General features: G+C 41.6%; 1 protein-coding gene across 2 annotated transcripts in view; it reads left to right on the top strand.

The window, feature by feature from the left end:
- The first annotated feature begins 10,327 nt into the window (after positions 1–10,327).
- The window catches only part of LOC133402979 (transcriptional enhancer factor TEF-1-like), a 71,075-nt gene continuing 64,434 nt past the window's right edge, over positions 10,328–16,968 (top strand). For both annotated transcript variants that reach the window (XM_061677379.1, XM_061677378.1), the window contains exon 1: positions 10,328–10,513. The gene's annotated coding sequence lies outside the window, so the exon portion shown is untranslated. The remainder of the gene's footprint in view (positions 10,514–16,968) is intronic.

Raw genomic sequence — 16,968 nt, 5'->3', positions numbered from 1 at the left:
GTTCGATTAAACAGGACCAGATTTCACACTAAGCAAATCTATTTGTGAGTAACTTTATCAAGATCATTATTAGTTCGGTATTTTTGTTTAGTGGTGCGCCTTGAGATTTTTGTAATGTAAAATCTGTGACTTTCCTCAACAAATGCTGAGAAACACTGGTCCAGAGTGTGGAATAAAAGAGCGAAAAACGTGTTCTTGACTAATTTCTTTAAATATCGAAAACAGTTTTTGACTATTTAATGCCATACCACACTTTTAGTGAATTCATTCATTCTACTGATGGACTTAATCATTTCATGTTCTCGAATATGTTGATCCATGGTGGCCGAGGATTTAGGACAACTGTCTCAGTCCTGAGGTTTGTTGTTCAAATCTCAGTTTAGGCCTGTGTGACCAGTCTCAGGGGTCATTTCAAAAAGTTGCAAAATATTCTATGGGGAAACTGCAATAGGATCCAGCACAGTCAAAAAGTGAGTTTCCAGGATAAAAGGCGAAGAACAGGAGCCTGCTTTGCTGCATATAAACAAATAACTGTTTTCACTCACATTCACACCTACGGGCAATTTAGAGTCTTCAATCAACCTACCATGCATGTTTTTGGGTTGTGGGAGGAAACTGGAGTGACCGGAGAAAGCCCACGTAGGCACGGGGAGAACATGCAAATTCCACATAGGCGGGGCCGGGATTTGAACCCCAGTCCTCAGAACTGTGAGGCAGATGTGCTAACCAGTTGTCTACCGTGATGCCTCCATCCATCGATTTCTGGAAAAAAATCAATTATAAGTAGGTTAAATTAGATTGTGATTTTTGACTGCCATTTGTAGTTTGGAAGCTGTGATAGCTGATCTCATCTTTCCTTTTTGAAGACCATGATTATACACACACATAGCACTCATCATACTTTTTCATACACATTATACACTTCATAATTATTTTATTTACTTACAGTCTTACATTACAGTCTACTATTCACAGAAGTACAAACCACAACGGCTATGTTATTCTTATAAATGACGTTTGTGCACTACACTCTTCGACTAGAATTTTTTTGTTACCATCTCTTAGCTAGTCTGTTTATACTTGAATACAGCGCCCAATGTGAGTAACAGCAACATTCCTTGAGAAATCAAAAGCTTTGAATGTATATAACAAATCTATAGATCGGTTCTTAAAGGTGCCATATTTTACCAAACCAACTTTTTCTAGTATGTGGGATGTAATATTGGCTCTATGGTGCCTCAGCAAACGTGTGAAATATGAATTAAAATTGTCCACACATTCCCGAGTTCTAGACGTTTTTCTGCCAAGAGGCCTGAAATCAGATGATTTGAATTTCTCAAGCTTATCTTTGTCACTAGTGTAGATCTCCGCCTACCTCTCCACGCCGAATCAGCGCTGTCAACATAACAAAAACGAGTGCTTTCAAAAGTGGATCTTCCACATGGAGGAAACCATTCAGAAGAAAGGGGGCGGTCTTAGACATATATGGACAACATGGATACAAAACTGGGTCAAACAGAAGTAGCCGTCAGAGGGGTCTTTTCTGGACACTTTTCTGGTATGACAAAACCGAGGTAATTTTTTAAAATAAAATTTACACTTTTATGCAAGGTCCAGGTTAGAGAGTCACTCTATAAAGGTCCAAATAGCCAACATATAGGACCTTTAACTTGGTACACATTTTGGCCACAAAGTTGTTCCATTTACAAACCCCAATTCAATGACGCTAGGACATTGTGTAAAACAGAATACAATGATTTTAAAATAATTTTCAACTTATATTCATTTAAATACACCACAAAGAATAATATTCAAACTGATAAACATTATTGTATTCATTTTGAATTTCATGCCTGCAACATTCAAAAAAAGCTGGGACAAGGATTGTGTTATATCACCTTTCCTTTTAACAAACCAATAAGCGTTTAGGAACTGAGGACACTAATAGTTGAATCTTTGTAGGTAGAATTCTTTCCCATTCTTGCTTGAAGTGTCTCCGTTGTGGTATTTTGCGCTTCATATTGCGCCTGCACACATTTTCAATGGGAGACAGGTCTGGAGTGCTGGCAGGCCAATCTAGTACTTGCACTCTTTTCCGCTTTGCGTCAGTCCATCTCAGATGAGCTCGGGCCCAAAGGAGCCATCCAGCAGCGTTTCTGGGTGTTGTTGATATATGGCGTCCACTTATGGTAGTTTTAACTATTAACTATTTGTAAATGTAGCGACAAACTGTGTTAACTGACAATAGTTTTCAGAAGTGTTTCTGAGCCCACGTGATAATATACTTTACACAATGTTGCAGTTTCTTAATGAAGTACCACCCGAGGGATCGATGGTCTCGGGCTTTCACTGTTGGTTTTCGGCAATGTCGCTGATGTGCAGAGATTTCTCCAGATTCTCTGAATCTTTAGATGATATTATGGACCGTAGATATTGAATCCCTAAAATTCCTTGCAAATGTATGTTGCAAAACATTGTTCTTAAACTGTTAGCAGTCGTTCACAAAGTGGTGAACCTCGACCCATCCTTGCTTGTGAACAACTGAGCCTTTTGTGGATGCTCCTTTTTATACTCAATCATGACACTCACCAATTTCCATTTAACCCTTTCACCTGTGGAATGTTCCAAACAGGTTTTGGAGCATTCCTCCACTTTCCCAGTCTTTTGTTGTCCCTGTCCCGTCTTTTTGGGGGGGGGGGGGGGGCAGGTTGCAGGCATTACATTCAAAATTAGAGAATATTTGCAAAAAAAAACAAAAAAAACAATAATGTTCATCAGTTTGAATATTAAATATCTCGTCTAGCGTATTCAATTGAATATAGGTTGAAAAGGATTTGCAAACTATTGTATTTTGTTTTACACATCCCAACTTCATCGGAATTGGGGTTTGTATTATTAATAAAGTAACAATAATTTCACTGTACTGTCACAATATCAATCCGATTATTTTGTACTGTTTACCATGTTATTATGCCTAGTCAAGCTGATTTTGTGTGCAAAGCAATTACACCCTGCACCGGTCGCCAGCCAAACACAGACCACATATAGACAACACACTCAAATTCACATCCATGGAGATTTTAAAATCTTCAATAAATTATCACATATGCTTTTGGAATGTGGAAGGACGTGGAAGTACCTGGAAAGAATGCACAGGGAGAACATACAGTACTAACTCCACACAAAAAGAGTTGAGCCCAGAAGCTCTTATCCATCCATTTTCCGTTCCGCTTATCCTAACGAGGGTCGCGGGCTTGCTGGAGCCTATCCCAGCTATCTTCAGGCGCGAGGCGGGGTACACCCTCAACTGGTCGCCAGCCAATCGCAGGGCACATAGCAACAAATGATCATTTGCACTCACATTCACACCTACAGCAATTTTAGAGTCTTCAATCACCCTAGCATGCATGTTTTTGGGATGTGGGAGGAAACCGGAGTACCCGGAGAAAACCCACGCAGGCACGGGGAGAACATGCAGACTCCACACTCGAGACTGGATTTGAGCCCAGGTCCTCAGAACTGTGAGGCAGTTGTGCTAACCAGTCGACCACCGTGCCGCCTCCAAAATGAATGTAAAAATAAAATAAAAATGTACAGATTATCCTATCTAGGGTTGCAAGGAGCTGAAGCCTATCCCAGCTGACTTCAGGTAAGAGGCAGACTGCACCCTGGACTGGTCGCCTGTCAATCACAGGCCACAACAAAGACAGACCTGAACTCAACCCACGCGACATGCATGGAGGTCATGTGAGAAAACCACAACCATGTCAGTGACAAATAGTAAACTATTTAATTTTTAAAATAGCTAATTTTCAAAAGCTGGTGTTACATTCACGTCTTACCTTCAATAATAACGCACTATTTGTGAAGCTAAAGTAATTTCTATCTTTGCAATTATGAAATATTTAGTATGAAGTAACAATGAGGAAAAGACCATTTGAAACGTGGCGAGAGTACAGTAGAATAACAGAAGAACTGGGCTAAGTCAAGCCATTCACACTAAAAGTACAACAGCATTGATGGTGATATTCGCATTCTGCAGCTTGAAAACATAATTCCATTTCACCATTACAATCAAGCGTTTAGGCGTACAGGCGTTAATAAAACCAGGAAACCAGGAGAGGTCAGACTGATACTGAGGTCACTGTGTTGAATATTTGAGCGTTTTGCTTTGTTCAGCTGTGAGTGAGTGGAAGGAGGCGCACATGTTGCTACAAATACTGTATGTCAGTCATACACAGACAGTGCGTGCATGGTTCACATGTTGCTCAGCTGTGTGCGGGTATGTCTACGTGTGAATATTTCTTCCAAACATACTGCAGGGTGGAATGGTGTAATATGCCTGCTACCGCTCTGCTGTGTGCTTGTAGTGTAGAGTTTCAGTGGGTGTTCCGGGCTGTGACCCTGGCATATCTGTTTGTTTTATGTCACAACCCCTCCCTTTAGGGAAATGACAGTCCAGCTTCGCCTGAGGGAATGAAACCTGAGATAGGCAGAGCTTAGTAATAAACAACAACTCCTTTATGAGGCGGCTGCTTGGTGCATTCAGAGATCTAACAGAGTGAAAGAGACAAAAGAATTTCTGGTTAGGGCAGTGGCTCCCTAAAAGTGGGATCCCTGCAGTGCATCCCCTTTAGTGGGGGGCATGTGAACCATAACAAAAGTGCACATTTAATTTAAAGATAAAACATAGAGCATGTAGAATACTTCTTGGGTTTGAAAAGTATCTATATATTATTTCAAGATGCCCATCTCACTTTTTGAAAAGGTCATTTATTTTCAAGATTTTCAATTTCCAACAAGCATCATCAACACAGGGAACTATAATACATTGCCATTGGTAAGGTTAAGTAAACAACATACTGTAGTACTGTTGTATACCATACAAATTCCAGCGGCTGAAATGTTCACTGAAATAAAACAGACAACATTATTTATTGTTTATTGGTGGTAACTCATCGCTTTGCTGCAGCCAGCGCGAGAGCTTGTACACTACATAGTTAAAAAGTATTTGCTATTAACAAGCAATTCCTCTCCTTGAGCCGTCACCTTATTGTGGTGGAGGGGTTTGTGTGTCCCAATGATCCTAGGAGCTAAGTTGTCTGGGGCTTCACGCCCCTGGTAGGGTCACCCATGGCAAACAGGTCCTAGGTGAGGGACGAGACAAAGCACGGCTCCCAAAACCCCTATGAAGAATACATTAAATGGAGCTAGGTTTCCCTTGCCCGGACGCGGGTCACTGGGGCCCCCCTCTGGAGCCAGGCCTGGAGGTGGGGCTTGAAGGAGAGCGCCTGGTGGCGGGGCCTCCACACATGGGGCCTGGCCGGGCAAAGCCCGAAAGGGTAACGTGTGTCCCCCTTCCCATGAGCTCACCACCTGTGGGAGGGGCCATAGGGGTCGGGTGCAGTGCGAGCTGGGCGGTGGCCGAAGGCGGGGACCTTGGCGATCCGATCCCCGGCTACAGAAGCTGGCTATCGGGACGTGGAATGTCACCTCTCTGGCAGGGAAGGAGCCCAAGCTGGTGTGTGAGGTTGAGAAGTTCAGACTAGATATAGTCGGGGTCGCCTCCACACACGGCTCGGGCTCTGGTACCAGTCCTCTTGAGCGGGGTTGGACTCTTTTCCACTCTGGAGTTGCCCATGGTGAGAGGCGCCAAGCAGGTGTGGGTTCGGGTTCACCCCGGTGGACGAGAGGGTAGCCTCCCTCCGCTTTCGGGTGGGAGGACGGGTCCTGACTGTTATTTGTGCCTATGCACCAAACAGCAGTTCAGAGTACCCACCCTTTTTGGAGTCCTTAGAGGGGGTGCTGCAGAGCGGTGGGGAGAATACGAAGACCTCCTCAGCTCCGCCGACACGCCAGGCACAGGGGAGAACATGCAAACTCCACACAGGTGGGGCTGGGGATTGAACCTCGGTCCTCAGAACTGTGAGGCAGACGCTCTAACCACTCGTCCGCCGTGCCGCCAATAGTGGATATAGTAAATACAAATACAAAAATAGCATGGAAGACAAATCATTTGGCTGCAAATGCGTCCACCAGTATAAGGTTTAAGCAATAAGTACAGTAAAATAACAAATATTGAAGCCTTAAGTTTTTCACGATTACAATTAATAATCGTGTTGAATATGATGTGAAATGCAACAATATGCAGAATTATTTTTATCCTGCTATATAACATACAGCAATAATTGTCCCATGGTCATGTTCCTGACACAATTTTAAAAATATGGAAGTTCAGAAAAATTCCAATTAAGGAGTTTAAATTAAATTGAATATAGTCGGCTAGTAATTAAATATTAATGTTTCTTTAATTAGTTATAGGGTGGTAAATCAACACTAATGTTAGTTTTTGCTCAAGAGTACTGCGTATGCTGGCGTTGCTTGTGTTAGCTGCTATAGTAACTGGTCAAGAATAGACTTTCCGTAGCTATATACTAAGAAAGGATAAAATTGATATTGTCTTTTTCTGATTATATGAGCAACAGGGTTGCATTGGTATGTGTGCGTGTCACTACATAACGACTGAAAAACTGAAATATAGAAGAGATGACTGGTCAAAGCAATTAGCTTGTGAATTTAATTTCTGCCGCGTTATCTAGCTACTAGCAAATAACATTTGGGAAACACTTTTACAACCAGTAGTTAAATGTTGTCAAAGGACAACTATAATTGACAGCATGTTTCTGTTGCTCTTGTATAGAATGACCCATACATGTAAGTATGTAAGTCAGTCAGCCCAATTCCTCTTTCATATGCATGTGATTGAATGCAACCGTCTTCATCGAAGATGGTTTAAGAAAGAACAGCAGCTTCACAGCACAGCAAGCATATGATGGAGACAAACCAGGGCGACCTTGTCTCCGTCTCCTCCATCTCATTCAACTACAAGCTGTCTCTCATGCCGTGGCCAGGTTCTTCAAACGCTGCACTTCAAATGCCAATTAACCAACTCAAAGTTCTTTCAAAGGGGCTTTCAAATGTAGCCAAGAAATGTGGCCTTCTTTTCCCTAGGAATTAATTTTGTAGCATACAAGCAGCTGTTTTCATTTTGTCATTTTTTTTTTTTTAAAACACAACTTTGTCATAAGTACATTCCAGATACGTGTTCTGTTGATACACGGTATACAAATAATAAATACACATTTATTATTTGTATAATACAAATAATAAATGCTATTTTCAAAAAAAGATTTTAAAATAAAATCATATATGAAAATTACATTTATTATTCATGGGACCAGAAATACATACACAGCTAGTACGTGCCAGAGAAACCTTACCAATACAGCGAACATGGCTGGAAGGTCATTATTCATCATACAACATACAATAGTCATGGGTTCACTAAAGAAAAATGCCCACTAAACACATACTTATTACAATGTGGGCAAAGCATGCTGGGAGTGGCAAGGCTTTCACTGTCATTAAAACATATATTCTTCTCATATCACAGAATCAATTCATAATTATTTCAGTAAGTTTGAACTTAATATAGCATGTGAAAATACAGGAGTATGGAAATGGAACTGACTTGTTCGTCTCTCTCAAGCTGAAGAAGTAGGTGCAAAGGTGGATCTTAAATGAATACATCACTGAAGAGCTCATCTAACAACGTGTGATCAACACTGTGAAATAACCCCTACTCTGGACACCATTTAAATCCGAAATCAGGCAAAATTCAACAACTTTATGACACCAAAGAGCAAGCAAAATCGAAAGCATTGCAGAAAGCTCAATATGGGGCTCTGAGTTTTACTTTTTTTTTTTTACTATCACTGACTCCGTTAGTAATACAAATTACGTCGGCCTCAATGCACGCATTGCTGATGTCATAGACGGAACATGGCATCTACAATCGTTTGTCCTGGCTGTGCAGAAGACAATCACCAGACACTATATTGAAATTTGTGGAGAGCATTTTCTTTCCGTGGCAGAGCAATGAGGAGTTCTACAAAAAGTAACCACAATGGGAACAGACAGTTCATGAACAAAGAGAGTTCAGCAAGCCACCTCCCATTTCAACACAGGCCTTGTATTGGTCACATCTTGCAAAGAGCCATCACTGCTAGCGTTGCTGATAGCGGGTTTACTGATGCATTAGCAAAATGTCGCAACATATTGGCTCACTTTAAACACAGCCCTGAAAATACAGAGGAAATACCCCAGGAGCAATCAAGACTGGGGAAATACAATGAGCGACTCATGCAGGATGTACCCACAAGGTGAAATTCAACACTGGAAATGATCTCTCGTCTAGTGAAGGATCAAGAGGCTGTTTTTGCTGCTTTCGACAAACAGAAGCACAAGCTCGTCATGTTAACTCCATCAGAGCTGCTATAACTCCAAAAGCTGCTGACTGTCCTTAAGCCATGCGGGTAAATATTTCTATTTTGATATTTGACTGTATTTATATTTCTATTTAATATTTTTTAATGGCATGTATTGTTTCTTTAAAAAGCTCTATATTTGACAGTTAGTTTGTAGATTAACACAGCAGATTTGTTACTGAACACCTTGGAGGCGAGACATAACTGTATATCTCATGTTCAGTGGTTTTACCTGCTCGCCGCCACCTGTACCGCACCATGGAGGTCTCCAATGACGACGCAACCTACACTGTGACATTAAAGACAGCCTTCACAAAGGACTTCGCAACGTGTAGCGACACTCAACCATGAGCGGCTCAAGATGCCCACTGTGCATGACCAACGCGTTCAGGATTTACAATGTCTTGCAAGGGGAGAGCGAGCAGAAGTTTGGACAAGCCTTGGGGCCCTACTGCAGGAACAGTGTGAGGATACCGCCGCACAGGAGCCAGCAAAGAAAAAAAAGCTTCTTTGTCTCTTCAGACTCTGATTCCGATCAGGCTGGCGTAGCAGGGCCCTGAATTTGTACAGAGCAGAATCCACCATCAGCGAAACAGACTGCCCAGCCCAGTCCAGTCGAGCAGGGACTCACCCATATCTGTCTATCTGATTAGCACTGCCACTTCTGTTCCATGTGGGAGGCTGGTCTCACTTGCAGGTCACATAGTTACAAAAAAATATAGCTGCCTTGAGCTCTGGTAATGTGAGCAGGCTAGTTTGTCTTTAGCAACGGGCTGAAAAAGAGGGAGAGGAAGTAGTCATGGAGGTATTGTGAAGCCAATGGGTTTACCTTTTTTTTTGGCACTAAAATGTTCAAAATGTTATAGCCATATGTACAAATTATGTTTGCTAAGAGTACTTGGAGTTTTAGGCCTTTTGAATGACCATTTAAAGTTGTTGTTTTACCAGAAACAAAAGATGTGCATTTTTGTTGATTTTTTTTAAAACCCTTTTATTGACAATACAGTTCTGAAAAAAAATCTGTCTTAAAATGGCACTTTAACTTGGAAATAAAATATCCTTAAATGGAACTCTAAGTTTCTGCTTATTGAATTTTGACCAGGGAATATTTTGTTATATTCTATTTGTTTTTGTACAGTTTTGTATTGAAATACAATTAAATGCATTATTGCAGAGTTAACAGTATTCATGTCTCTGATTGTGTCGTGCACTAAAAATCCATTTAAATAATAAAAAAAAGCTTTTTTATGACAAATGTTTTATGATTAAAATGCGATTAATTAATTTCAAAGCATCTAATTAATTTGATTATTTGTTTTAATAGAGTCCCACCACAAGTTTTTTTTAAAGGCATACATGATTGTACTCGAAGAAATCTGCCTAGCAACAGGTGGTTGCAAGCCTCATAGCTTTTTTTTTTTTTTTTTTTTGCTTTCTCAGCAAGTTGAACTAATGTACAATTTCATGTAAATTGAATTTGCGTATTCTTTAATGTACATTACTATTGCCATAAAAATAATTCGTTTTTTTTTAAATATCTATTTTTTTATGGCAACAGTAATTTGACTTGAACAAAGAAATGTTCTTCTCGTTCAGTTACGACTCCATTTTTCCCATTGAGTAAAAAAAGAAACATGGACGTTTTTGTTTTTTTTCCCCCTTGACATGAAATGTGACTTTTCCTTTTAAATAGCTTTCTTTGAGTTTATAACAGCAATGGCGTGTGAAGGAAATGTGAAATTGTTCCAGCCTGGTCCGCTGTCATTGTTTAGTTTGACGCTGTCAGCTGCTTGCTCTTATTCTCTTGGTCCATTGAAAAGAGTTTGGGCACCGCACTCTTTCTTTTGTTGTCCAGGCTCCACTACAGTCAGCCCCCCTCTTTCTTTTCTGCCACCCATCCTCCCACCCTCCCTCCCTCCATTTGATCTATCCAGGGTGACGCCAGTCACCCCGCCCCGTTCAACTCCGTCCACTGCGTTCATTTCATTCCTGCTCCCATTCCGCGCATATTTCGCATCCTTGGAGAGACCCGGCGGCGCATTTTACGCACTCAGCGCGCCCGACTCTCCGTCAAACCAAAACCGAGTGGAGGCTCGCGAGTTGCAGAGGGAGCTTCCGCATGCGTCGGATGCCCCCGTGTGCGCCAAAGTGTGGGAATTTAGCCATAAAGGGGCAAAGAAACCGAGGTAAGTTGTCCAGGAGGCGTCCCCTCCTCCGCGTTTGCTTGGAAACGTTCACCTCCAAGTCCTCACTGACGCCGAAGAACACTTTCGCCGACATTGAGAGGAGGCTAGACGCGACCCCCCAAAAAAGCACGTTTGGAAGGTCTACCCGAGAGTATGAACAGTATGAAGTGTTTGTCGTGTGCACCTCGGTGCCGCCGACGCCGCTTTTTTCCCTTCCACTTTGAGTCGGCGATTCCCGGGCTGCAAATGTTGTTTTCTTCCCAAAATGGTCGCCTTCCCGCCGTTCCCTCACAGTTGAGCGATTCGCGTTCGGAGCACGCGGGCAGTTTGCGAAGGCAGCTTGAGCGTCGACGGAGAGACGACTTGTTGCGTCGGCGGCTTTTCGCTTCGCTCCGCAGGCGGGGGGAAGGGAGGGGAGGGAGGCGGGCAGGCCCCGGGCACGACACACGACGCGTTAGACACGAAAAAACGACAGCAAACGCCTCAACTCACTTGCAATCTCTGTTGGAGTGCCGCCTTTGCTGTCACCGAATCAAGACCAAACGTGGAAACGCCAAGAAAGTACACTTTCATATATTTGGCCGTGTCTCATATCTTTCTCATGGTTGCGCTTATAGGCATTATCCTTCAATGTAACCAGACTGTCTTCAGCCATTTGTTTTTTGTTGTTGTTGTCATATCTATGGCAGTTCATGCCAGTATCCTGTCTTTAAGGTTTAAATGGGTATAAGAAATTATATTCATTGTCCAAGGGTGTACCCCACCTCTCTCCCGAAGTCAACGTAATGGGTAGATCACATATATTTTTTTGTTGTTGTTTATTTTGTAGGGAAGATATTTGCATTGTGAAAATAAAAGTTTTCTCGCCTTAGTTGCTCTTGTATGGGTCAACATACAGTAGATGGTAATCCATAGTGAAAGAAGACCAGTATGTGTTTTCGTATACTAGTGATGAAGATGGCAGTATCCAGCGATTGGGATAGTTGACAGATATCTAGAACTTATTATAAAACAACGCTACCAGTCAGTTGCAGCTCACTTTTAATCACACAGATGTGTGCAAGTGCATTAGGACATTGTTATGTAGTCAGGGATGTTACAATATTGACGTGGTTATGGTGGGCATTTGTCCAAATTTTTGTGCTCGACTATGGGCAATTACTTGTAATTAAAAAAAAATCAAAATAATTCATTATAGATGACAGAAAATACTAAGCTTAGTGTGTTTTTCCAAACAGACATCTGCATTTCAACAATTATCCTTTTCCTCATTTAAAAAAAAAAAAAAAAATCTTAATAATTAAACAGACCTCCCCCGGTTTGAAGACTGAATCAACAGCGCCTCTGTGTTGGAGCCAATTAGTGCTAGTGTAAATGCAACTGATCAACAATCAATTATACAAGTGACAAAATTTCAAACGACAATCAGTTTGTATGGTCATCCCAATTAAGATGTCCTGTGTACTCAATTTGTGGTATAAGCTTGACTCAAAGGAGTTTGAACATTAACATGAGGCAAACTGTGACGCTTTCATGAGTTCTTAAAATGTAGGAAGTTTTATTTTTTTTTTTTAACTTGTTGCACACATTTACACCTATAGTATTACTATTAAGATATTTTTTCCATTCTCTGTTTCTTATAATGATACATTTGTTGTGAAAGTACTGTATATCAATTTGTGTGTGTCTGTTATTGTCTTTGCTGTGTCCAGGCTTGGGAGTGTACAAAGCGTTTCAGTCACCCTGGGCAAACAGCCTCCTTTCGTCCCCCCACTTTCCTGCCCTCCTCCTCCACCCCCACCCTCTTCATTCCGTTGACATCTGTTTTGAGTGCTCTGTGCACCTGTAGACTGTGGAAGTGTGTGTATGTGTGTGTGTGTGGGTACGAGAAAAGCGAGGACGATAAGGGAGGTGCAGAATGCAAATCCAGGCGTTTGTTCAGGGACTAAGCAACGCAGACCGCCTGACCAACGACCATTTGGTGTGTGTGTTTGTGTTTTGTGTCTGTGTGTATTTGCCTCTTGCTGTCCCGGCCAGGCAGGTCTATTGTTGCAGCAGCAACAGGCGTCGGTGGATGAGGACGCACCATATGGCCTCTGTGTGCTTTAGTCACAACCGCTGTGTACTTGTGCATGTTTGTGTGTGTGTTCATGTACCAAACCAATGCGGTCTCAGTATGGTGAAGTTGCTCGCTGCAAGCTGCTCCCTTTTGTATCATCTGGCATCTCATTTCTTGACACGAGGACAAAATATGGCATCCAGACTTGAGGCATTTTTTTTCTCTCCAAAAGACGTTGAGATAGGCATGGGGTCCCTCTTTGAGTTTAATCAATCAAAATGAGTTCTTCACATTGGCACACATCAACAAGAGAATTAATGCTTGTTTCTAGATAAAAAGGTATCTTGGAGCTCACTGATTTGCTGATTACATAATTATTATTTGAAACACTGGCCCTAAACCCAAAGCAGTTGTAATTCCAGGATCACAATGGTGTTTTGCTACAACATATAATGAGCTTCTTTATGCAGGTTCCAGGAAGAGACCACTTCTTAAATGTATATACAATCAGTGTGATTACTGATCTACAAGCAGTGTGTGTAAAAAAAAAATAATAATGAAAAAAAAAAGTGGACTATACTGTAGATGTAATGAAATTTTGGGAGCAGCAGAGAGGAACAATGTTGAGTGGGTGGGTTGGATCTAAGAGGTTCAGGGGGCAACTGGAGTAGGTGTAGGGGGGAAAGGGAGGGTGGGTTTTGGTATGGGAGTTTGGTAGGCTTTGTTTTGGGGATAGGGAGAACAATGAATATCCTCCTGGGTGGGGTAAGGGGGTGGGTGTGCATGGGGGTGGGGGGTTAGTTTGTGGCCCCAGGAGGCTGGCCGAGCCTGTGCTAGCTTGTCTGACCGGCACCCTGTTACTGCTCTCCAGTAGACGTCTGTTTTTCTGTCTGTCTCCAATAACCACTAATGAAATTTGAACCACGATGCACCTCTTTACCTCTTTTGGGCTTGTTTTGGAGTTTTCATGATCGTGATCTCAATGGTAAAAAATTTAGGATTGTTATGCAATATGTTTCACAATAGGCACTGGGGATATGTTACATTACATAGTACATACAGTACATATATGTCAGAGTACACTGTAAACACTAAACTACCTTTTTAGTTACATCCAAGCACACACTCAAAGTTTCCAAATTATAAAGAAACACCACACCTGGAGTGTAATAGAACACAATCCAATCCCGGACATTTCTTTCTGAGATTAAACATTTTTTTACAGGCAATGTTAAGTAACACCTTTAAGATAATTTAATGTCATGCAAGTGTAATATTAAAACGTAATACCCAGGGCTCTATTTTCTTGACTGGTGTAAATCTGACACAGCAGGTAACGTAAATGTGTACGGAGACGGGTCAGACCATGTTTTTTATTTTTATTTTTCAGATGCGTACAAGCAATTGTATTTCAGAGAGGGGGGGGGGGCATGTCTATGTTACTGTGGGTGTGAACCACCAATCAAAGCGGCACTTCTCATACCCTTTAAATGTGGCAAATCTCTCTGCGGAAGAGGACGAAGCGTTACTACTCTTGGCCGATGTGGCAACAGACAATTTGAACGGGTACCCTTATTAATACAGAATTAGATGAGTGTATCCCGCCTCTTGCCCAGAGTCAACTGGGATAGGCTCCAGCATGCCCGTGACCCTCGTGCGGATAAGCGGTACAGAATATGAATGAATGAATGAATGAACATCTGACAGGCCACCGCACATGATCCGCAGACCTCAGAATCTGTCTGCCTTTGTCCCAATCAAATTCACCAATATCACGTTAGACCATCGGTCTACCTACTGCGCCGGACTTAGACCTGGTCCCAGCAGTTATAGGATTAGATTGATTTTCTGTCACCAAATTGTCACTTAGCTGGGCGAATATCAAAGGACACACCCTCAATGCTCTGAAACAACCAGCTTGTCGCAGACTGGTCTGCCAAATTGGCAAACGCACAGCGAACCTTGCGCTTGCATGAAAATCAAGATATGCTAGAAATCGTGGCCCACCGCAGATACGCCATCTACAAAAATAAAGCCCTTGATGTGAGTGAACGTTGTGGCGGTATTCAGCTGCACCATGCTAACAACTTAAAGTGTTGTACTCACTATATTTTGCATAACTGTTGGACTCATAAAATTAGGTAGTAGTGATGCACCAAGTATTGAAACCAATCCCGTACCAAGGTATACTGATGTAAAAAAATAGCAGGATACCAGTTTTTTTTTTAAGTACTGGTAGTTTAAAACAAACAAAAAAAAAAAACATGCAACAGCTCTCAATTCATATGGTGTCTTAAAGGCCAGTACCCAAAAAGCCGACCGTCAGCAAATGACTCTCTGTCTTCTGAAGTTGTGTGCGTGCAACTTTGTGGGTGGCGGGAGAATGAAATGGCTTCAAACTGCAGACTAGCTCCTGTCTCCTGCGGACACGTTAGCACGCGTTAGTGGTAGCCACCGGGACGTCCTCAGAGTCCGGAGCTCACGAGGCTATGTGAGCAAAGTCAATTTTATATGCGGTGGATTCGCCTGTGCTGTTAGGAAAACTCTGCATCTGATGCACACGAGTCAGTGTTGCCAGCAGGAGATCGATAGCATCGATAGCACAGGTGTGCACCGCACTGAAGCTGAGCTCGGAGCGCTCCAACCTGAATACAGGTTACACACCTCGTCGGAGACCACTCCAGAAATCAGGCAGTTCTAGAAGAATAAAAATATTTACCACAATGCAAAAGGAAAACCACTTATTATCCAACCTAAAGGTCCACTTTTTGAGTGTCGTGGCTCCGTACGCAATGAAAAACACTGGCAGGGCCACTGAGTGGGTGCGCATGTATTGCTTACAATGTGAGAAATCAAATGCAGTCAAATACAACAATACTGCACTGCTAAAAACTTGAATAAAAATAGACTCTTAAGTATAAGTATGTATAACTATAAAGTAATATACTCAAGGACAAAAATATTAGACCCCTTGTTTCTTCAGTTTCAGTTTAATTCTTAATGTCAGGTGCAACTAAAGGTACCTTTGTCTAGACAAATATAATGATGATTATGAAAATAGCTCATAAGAGTTGACTATAAGACCCGATATCTAGCTCTAGCCCTTTTCCATGTAACCAAAATTAATAATACAATTAAACTTTTGTATTCTTCAGGTAAAATGCCTTTAGTGGTACCAGGTATTATAATGAACAAGAAATTGAAGAAACAAAGGTGTTTTTTTTTTTTTAATATAGCATACATCCATCAATTTTCTGTATCGCTTATCCTCACGAGGGTCGCAGGTGTGCCGGAGCCCATCCCAGCGGTCTCCGGGCGAAATGCGGGGTACACCCTGAACTGGTCGCCAGCCAATTGGAGGGCACATGTAAACAAACAACCATTCACACTCACACCTATGGTCAATTTACAGTCTTCAATTAACCTACCATGCATGTTTTTGGGATGTGGAAGAAAACCATAGTACCTGGAGAAAACCCACACAGGCACGGGGAGAGCATGCAAACTCCACACAGCTGAGGCCGGGTTTGAACCCGGGTCCTCAGAACTGTGAGGCAGATATGCTAACCAGTCGGTCACCGTGCTGCCTATACATCATACTATACTGTATATAGATGGCCAGTTTTATATACATACAAACATTTGTCATAATATATGTGTATATGATAATGTAGGCATTGATGTAATTATTTTAATGACTGCTAATTCCATTAAAACTGCTAATGACTGCTAATTCCATTAAAACTGCTAATGACTGCTAATTCCATTATTCCATTATTTATTGTCATTTTGAATAAATTTTTTTTTGTCAGTTTTCATTCCTCCACATTTACTGATGATTTGGATTTTTACCGTGGTATCGTTTCAGTACTAGCATCAAGGTACTTTATGCAGGTATAGTATCGAAGTCAACTATTCTAGTTCTATACTAATAGAACTATTATGTAATGTTGTTGCCGTGTTATGGCAGGATGTAGTGTACGGTGAACCAGTTTTGGCTGGCTAACATCTGTGTAACAGGAAAGAAGGAATGTGTCTGTACCGTTTGTGTTTGACAATAGGGGAGACACGATATGCTTTAATTGTAATCATCTGTTAGTCCGCCTGAAGAGCGACATTCCTGTTAGTCTTGATCAACAGGTAGCGTTTACCACCTTGACTCTCATCAGCTAATTTATGAAAATCTTGAAATCTAAATGTTGAAAGACAGTTAACCAAACGCTAATTCTAAGTTTTTAACATACGCAAATTAAATTCAGAAAAAATTGTGGCAAAAAAAAAAAAAAAAAAAAAAAAAAGAAAAATGTTCCCTTCATGAAGGAAATGTGCCTTAAAGACACTGTACATGAGATACAATGCCTACATGTTTAAACTAGCTACACTTTAGCAATCTCTT

The sequence above is a fragment of the Phycodurus eques genome, chromosome 5, assembly GCF_024500275.1.
Source record: "Phycodurus eques isolate BA_2022a chromosome 5, UOR_Pequ_1.1, whole genome shotgun sequence".
NCBI lineage: Eukaryota > Metazoa > Chordata > Actinopteri > Syngnathiformes > Syngnathidae > Phycodurus > Phycodurus eques.
This window is presented reverse-complemented; position numbering and strand designations above follow the sequence as displayed.